Source organism: Pyxicephalus adspersus, chromosome 8 (genome assembly GCF_032062135.1).
Source record: "Pyxicephalus adspersus chromosome 8, UCB_Pads_2.0, whole genome shotgun sequence".
In the NCBI taxonomy this organism is placed as follows: Eukaryota; Metazoa; Chordata; class Amphibia; order Anura; family Pyxicephalidae; genus Pyxicephalus; species Pyxicephalus adspersus.
In genome coordinates, this window is record NC_092865.1 from 1,708,046 (window position 1) to 1,715,140 (window position 7,095).

Sequence of the window (7,095 nt, forward strand, 5' to 3'; positions counted from 1 at the left end):
GCCAAATATGGCTTCCTCAGGGGTGTTAGTTTGAATTTGTATTTGCCGCTTGCAGTAGTTGTATCTAAATCAGTAAAAAATGTCTTGCTTAAGTAATATAATATCAGGTATAAACTGGTATTTAATAGATGTGAATCAATGTGCTAAATGCATCCAAATACCGTTGTCCTCATATGGGTCGGAGTAGTATTGAGCTATGTACATGAACAACTAGATAATTATATTCAATCAATTAATTTTATATAATTTTATTATAATTTTGGAATGTTAATAATAGATATATCTAATATATATATTTAATCAATTATTTAGGATGTGCCAATCCACATAGATTTATACAAAGCATATGACAGATCTGCCTCCAGAACACCCATAGGTGAAATATCTGCATGGTGGTAAAGTTTCAACGTCATTTCCCTATACATTGAGGAGGACAAAGCCTTCCAAGCTCTGCAAGAATATGTTATTATATCATACGGGGTAAGTTCCGGAAAATGTTTGGATATTTAGTGTCAGACAAACTTGTGATGTGAGAGGATGAACAACACACAGGCTGCATAGATAAATAGAAATTCGTCTTTTCAACCCTAAAGTGTGTGTGGAGAGTTTGTTGTTGTTAGTTATGGATGAAGTAGTAAACTTCCTCAATTTTTTCAATAAATTTCAAGTTTGGCCCCCGACTTGGTCTAAGTTTTTAATTTCGACCCTCTGTGTATTTGAGTTTGACACCCCTGATCAGGGGCGGACATAGGAAGGCACAAAATGTGCCACTGCATAGTGGCCCTGCACCATTCTCATGGAGCCCTTTTGGGGCTTGAATCGGGGGGGGGCGTTAAGTCGTGGAGGCAGCACGGTGGCTCAGAGCTAGCACTCTTACCTTTGCAGCGCTGGGTCCCAGGTTCGAATCTCGGCGGCCAGGACATTATCTGCATGGAGTTTGCAGGTTCTCTCTGTGTTTGTGTGTTTCCTCCCACATTCCAAAAACATGCAGTTAGGTTAATTGGCTTGCCCCAAATAAATTGACCTTACACTGTAATAATGACATATGACTATAGTAGGGTCATTAGATTGTGAGCTCCTTTAAAGGACAGTTAGTCACATGACTATGGACTTTGTACAGCACTGTGTAATATGATGGCGCTATATAAATACTGTGTAATAATAATAAAGTCAGTTCTGCCCTGGTGAGGTCCACCACTGCCTGAGATGGAAAGTATATAAGATCTGTTATGTTTCAATACAACGATGAAGGTGATGGTTGAAGAATGGACTTGGATAAGACTTGGCGGAGACGGTAGAAGATAAAAATGGAGGTGGAAGGGATACAATATACAATGTATTTTCCCCCTACAGTATATGTGTTGAAGGTAGGTCTTCATCTTCTGTGATTGGGTTAGATAGAAGCAATATACGTGAAAAAGGCTCAGCTTGGTGTAGAAGAATGGACAAGGAAAGGACATGTTGGAGGCTCATAGCAGAAGAGGACAATGGGGATGGAAGGGATATAGCACATGTTGCGTTTATGTTGAAGGTAGATCTACAACTTCTGTGACTTGTATAGAAATAATTTATCAGGAAAAAGCTCAGCTTTACGTAGAAGAATAGACTTGGACAGGACATGATTTGTGTAGATGAATAGACTTGGATTTAGACAGGGCGTGGTGGAGACTAGGAGATACCTGAGATATACCGTAGTAATATACGTATTTCCACCCAGCAATGCTGAATGTCCGTTGTGTACAATGTGACTTCATCTGCTCTGAGTGGGTTGCACAGATACAAAATACGAGGGGGTGCTGAGAAGTTCCTGGCTTTGCCCAGAAAGAAGAGCCAGAGTTATGAAATAACACATTTTTTCAGCATATTCCCCCTGAGACTGATGCACTTGGTACACCGTAGTTGCAGCTTTTGTAGGAAGGACACTTCTCCCCCAGTGTTTGTGACATCTCAGTGTGAATGTCCTTTGCTGACTTTCCCTGGAGAAACAAAAACTTCATGACGGCCCGTAACTCCAACGACGTGAAACTTGCTTGTGCCTCTGCCATCACAGCTTCTCACTAAAGGAAAAAACAGTTTTAGGAATCGCAAAGACCTGATATTTGCACAGGTACATATTAAGATATTAGGCTGTCATTTGCCCACAAACTCATTATTCTATTTCATCTGGAAGGGGGCAAAGCCAGGAACTTTTCAGCACCTTGTAAGGTTCAGCTTGAAGAATGGACTTGGACCAGACATGGTGGAGGCTTATAGTAGAAGAGAACAATGGAGATGGAAGGATACATTATACACTGTATTTCCACCATGCGGTGTTTGTGTTGAAGGTAGGTTTTTATCTTCTGTAAGTGGGTTGTAACGAAATAATATATGCGGAAAACGCTCATCTTTGTGTGGAAGAATGTACATAGACTGGACATGTTGCAGGCTCATAGTAGTAGAGAACAATGGAAACAGATGGGATACAGCATACACCATATAATATATAGTGCTTGTATTGAAGGTAGGTCTTCATCTTCTGTAAGTGGGTCATAAAGAAATAAGTTATCTGTAAAAGGCTGAGCTATGTGTAGAAGAATGGACTCGAACAGGACATGTTGGAGGCTCATAGAAGAAGAGGACAATGGGGACGGTAAGCATACAGTATACCCTGCACTATGTATACATGGTGTTTGTGTTGAAGGTAGGTCTTCATCTTCTGTAGGTTGTATAGAAATAATATATCTGGGAGAGGCTCAGCTTTCACTAGAATAGACTTGGACCAGCCATGGTGGAGACTGTTGGTAGAAGAGGACAATGAAGATGGAAGAGATACGGCACATGTTGTATTTCCACCCTGCAGTGTTTGTCTTGAAGGTAGGTCTTTGTCTTCTGTAAGTGGGTCATATGGTAACAATATATTGGGGAAAAGCTCAGTTTGGACTTGGGCAGGACATGAGGGAGAAGTAGAAGATAAGGGTAACAAAAGGGATACACTATACTATATAGTGTTTGTGTTGGTAGGTCTTTATCTTCTGTAGGTCATATATAAATACAATATCTGGGAAAGGCTCAGCTTTCAGTAGAATGGACTTGGACCGGCCATGGTGGAGACTGTTGGTAGAAGTGGACAATGGAGATGGAAGGGATATGGCATATGTTGTATTTCCACCCTGCAGTGTTTGTCTTGAAGGTAGGTCTTTATCTTCTGTAAATGGGTCATATGGTAACAATTTATTGGGGAAAGCTCATCTTTGTGCAGAAGAATGGACTTGGAGAGCATATGGTGAAGAAGTAGAAGATAAGGGTAACAGAAGACATACACCATAAACTATACAGTGTTTGTTTTGAAGGTAGGTCTTCATCCTCTGTAGTTCGTATATAAATAATATATCTGGGAAAGGCTCAGCTTTCAGTAGAATGGACTTGGACCGGCCATGGTGGAGACTGTTGGTTGAAGAGGACCATGGAAATAGAAGGGATCCGGCATATGTTGTATTTCCACCCTGCAGTGTTTGTATTAAAGGTAGGTCTTTGTCTTCTGTGTGGGTCATATGGTAACAATATATCGGGGAAAAGCTCAGCTTGGACTTGGGCAGGACATGGGGGAGAAGTAGAAGATAAGGGTAACAGAGGACATACAATATAAACTATACAGTGTTTGTGTTGGTAGGTGTTTATCTTCTGTAGGTCATATAGAAATAATATATCTGGGAAAGGCTCAGCTTCCAGTAGAAGAATGGACTTGGATCAACCATGGTGGAGACTGTTGGTAGAAGTGGGCAATAGAGATGGAAGGGATAGGGGATATGTTGTATTTCCCCCCCCGCAGGTCTTCTGTAGGTCGTATAGAAATCATATATCTGGGTAGGCTCAGCTTTCAGTAGACTTGGACCGGCCATGGTGGAGATTGTTGGTAGAAGTGGACAATGGAGATGGAAGGGATACGGCATATGTTGTATTTCCCCCCCCCCCGCAGTGTTTGTGTTGGCAGGTCTTCTGCAGGTCATATAGAAATAATATATCTGGGAAAGGCTCAGCTTCCAGTAGAAGAATGGACTTGGATCAGCCATGGTGGAGACTGTTGGTAGAAGTGGACATGGGAGATGGAAGGGATACGGCATATGTTGTATTTCCACCCTGCAGTGTTTGTCTTGAAGGTAGGTCTTTGTCTTCTGTAAGTGGGTCATATGGTAACAATATATTGGGGAAAAGCTCACAGCAGTGCTGAACAAGATGGACAATTGTGTGATTGTGTAGTGTTTGTGTAGAAGGTGTGACTTCCCCGGCTCTGAGTGGGCTCTATAGAAATCACATATCTGGCAATGGCTTTGTAAAACTCTCATTTCGATTTCTTTGTGCCGTATTTAGCCGCCGCTCTCTTTTATGTCACGGCGCACTTATTCTATAGAAATGCACATCGGAAGCTTTCATCCCCCTTCTCTTCATTCTACTTCGACCTCTGAGATGTTCCTCACCCCCGCCTTCCCTGACTCTGCTGGCTTTGAGCATCATTCAGCCGGAGGAGATAAGAGGGAATGTCAGACTTTGCAGGCCTTTCTGTTCATACTAATGAGCCTCTGCTCCGGTGAGGAGAACAACGACAATTCATTATATAAAGATCTGGAAAATTCACTTTTTATTCCAAGGACTGTATGCAAAATAATAAAGCTCACTGGCAGTGTGTGGAGGGGATCTTTATGGTGAAAGTAGTAAAGCTAGAGAATGATCCATTCTTCAGGCACTAACAAGAAATGAATTTGAAAAGGTCAGAAGCCTTTTGTGAAATAAATGGACTCCCGTGTTATAAATACTGAACGATTGGAATCCAGGGAACTCCTCTGACCTATGATTCTGCCTCGCTGGGGCAGGAAGGCGTATATGTCGTAAAAATGGCTATAATTGCCCTGGGGGGGGAATTGGGGGAGAATGGTTTTTGCCTTCCTGTTGAGGTTCATGGCCAATAAAAGCAAATCTGAATCCAAGAACAAATACCTGTAAAATATTGAAGCTTTCCAGTCCTTAGATGTGGCTCTGGTAACAGTCAAGAGAGAAAATAAGAAACCTTTCCAATTACCTAATTTATTAAAGCTCTCCAATGCTGGAGAGGATACAATTTTATCAGTGAATCTGGGTGATCCAGCAAACCAGAAAATGATTTCTTAAAAGTAGTTTGCTATTTGTTACCGAATGTTTTAAATCCTGGACCATATTCATTCCAGGTTTGCTGGATCACCCAGGTTCACTGAATAAATTGTATCCTAGCCAGCCTTGGAGAGCTTTAATAAATCAGGCCCATTAGAGAAGTAATGGAGCGAAGATGGAAACGGATGTAACATTTGGGATTTCACATCCATTTTCTGTCTTGGTGATAATGATCACAAGATAAAACAATGACGGTAAATCGTATTGTCGGCAATGTAAGCAGAAGTCACCTGTACAGGTGTCCCTTGTTAAAGATTTCCCCTCGATTCCTTTTCTGGTGACAACTTTAACATTTCAGAGTTCAAAATTTCTTAATTTTCTGCCCCATTGGCTAATGGTCACCGGGGTGAATAAAAATGGGAAAATGTGGCTGAAAGGAACCAGCAATATAAAGCGCCAAAAGTAGAGAAAATAAAGTCCAGATTCATTTTTTTACACTCCTGGCATTTTGGCTCAACCAATATCAACCAAATACCCCTCAGGATCCCTCCAGTGTTATCCTATTAAATTATTACCGATCCTAACAAAGGGGGACCCCTTTAAATTCCCGAAATGTTAAATTTTTATGTCACAAAAAATTGAAGTTGTTCCTTATTCATTATTATTTCACTTTTTTTATTATTATTAGACTTTATTATTATTTATTCATGCCATTTTCTTTATTGCACATTCTCTACTTGATCAGAAAGCTGACCTTTGAGTTGCGAGAATTATTCTTTCTGTACTTTGTGTGAATTGCTGAAATTGAATTAATCTGAGAGATCCAACCTTTTTCATGCGCAGTAAGAACACAAGCGGGGACCATGCATACAGATGGTAAATTTGTGTCCCTGGAAATGATCTTTCATGATTGTTTCCAGTGACTGTGGGATGAATGAGCACTGTACACTCTACGCTGTTCACACGAATGGGAGACTCCCCGCTGCATCTTCCTCCATAGGATATGACTATGATTGCCCCCACTGTAACAAGGTGGAATTATTTATGGGACTACAAGTGACAGGAAGGCTTAAAGAACGACACAAAACACTTGGCACTGCTTAATTAAAAGTTAGTACTTACCTTTATTGGATGGGTACAATGGTATAAAACTATATAAATATTTTCTTGGTTTCCTGTTTTTGTGCTTTTGTTTTTCTTACAAAATAAACGTATTATGCAATGAGAGCTTTGAGCTGAACGATTCACAAATCAAATGATTTACCTTGGCAAAGTGAAGTGTTACGCTTGTTGCCCTGATTGGTGGCAGGAGTGTCATGCTGTCATACATATGAAGAGTACCAGCTTGTTATCCGAATGTTCTGTCCTCCAAATAAAGTACAGAGAGATGGAAGCACGAACATTTCCATTCATCATATGTACGGACGACCCATGCTTGTTATACCTTTCATCAGGGAAAGATTCACCGACTGCTCACCCCTGAAATGATAGCCGAGCCAAGACTGAAGAGCCAAAATATGAATTAGTCATGTCAGTGTGTCCAAAAAAAGAAAATTTCCAACCAATTTCAGATATTGAATATCCGAGGGGGATTAATATAGAAGCTCTCAGCTCATCCACAACCCCGCTTATTATATTGTGGAGAAAACAAGACGAGTATCATCCAAATTATACAATCCAAAGGTGACCACATACACCAATCAGCCAAAACACGACCCCCCGACAGGTGAAGGGATCACACTGATGATTGGGGTACAATAATCGCTGACAAGGTGGAGGGGGGTATATTAGGCAGCCAGTGATCAGATAGTTCCTGAAAGTGATGGAAGTAGGAAAAATGGAGAAGAATTCAGATCCAAGCATCTCCATACATATACAGTGCTGCGGTATATGTCAGCACTATATACATGTATAATAATAGTGTGTGACTGAGGAGGGTCATTAGAGTGTCAGCTCCTCTGTACAGAGACTGAT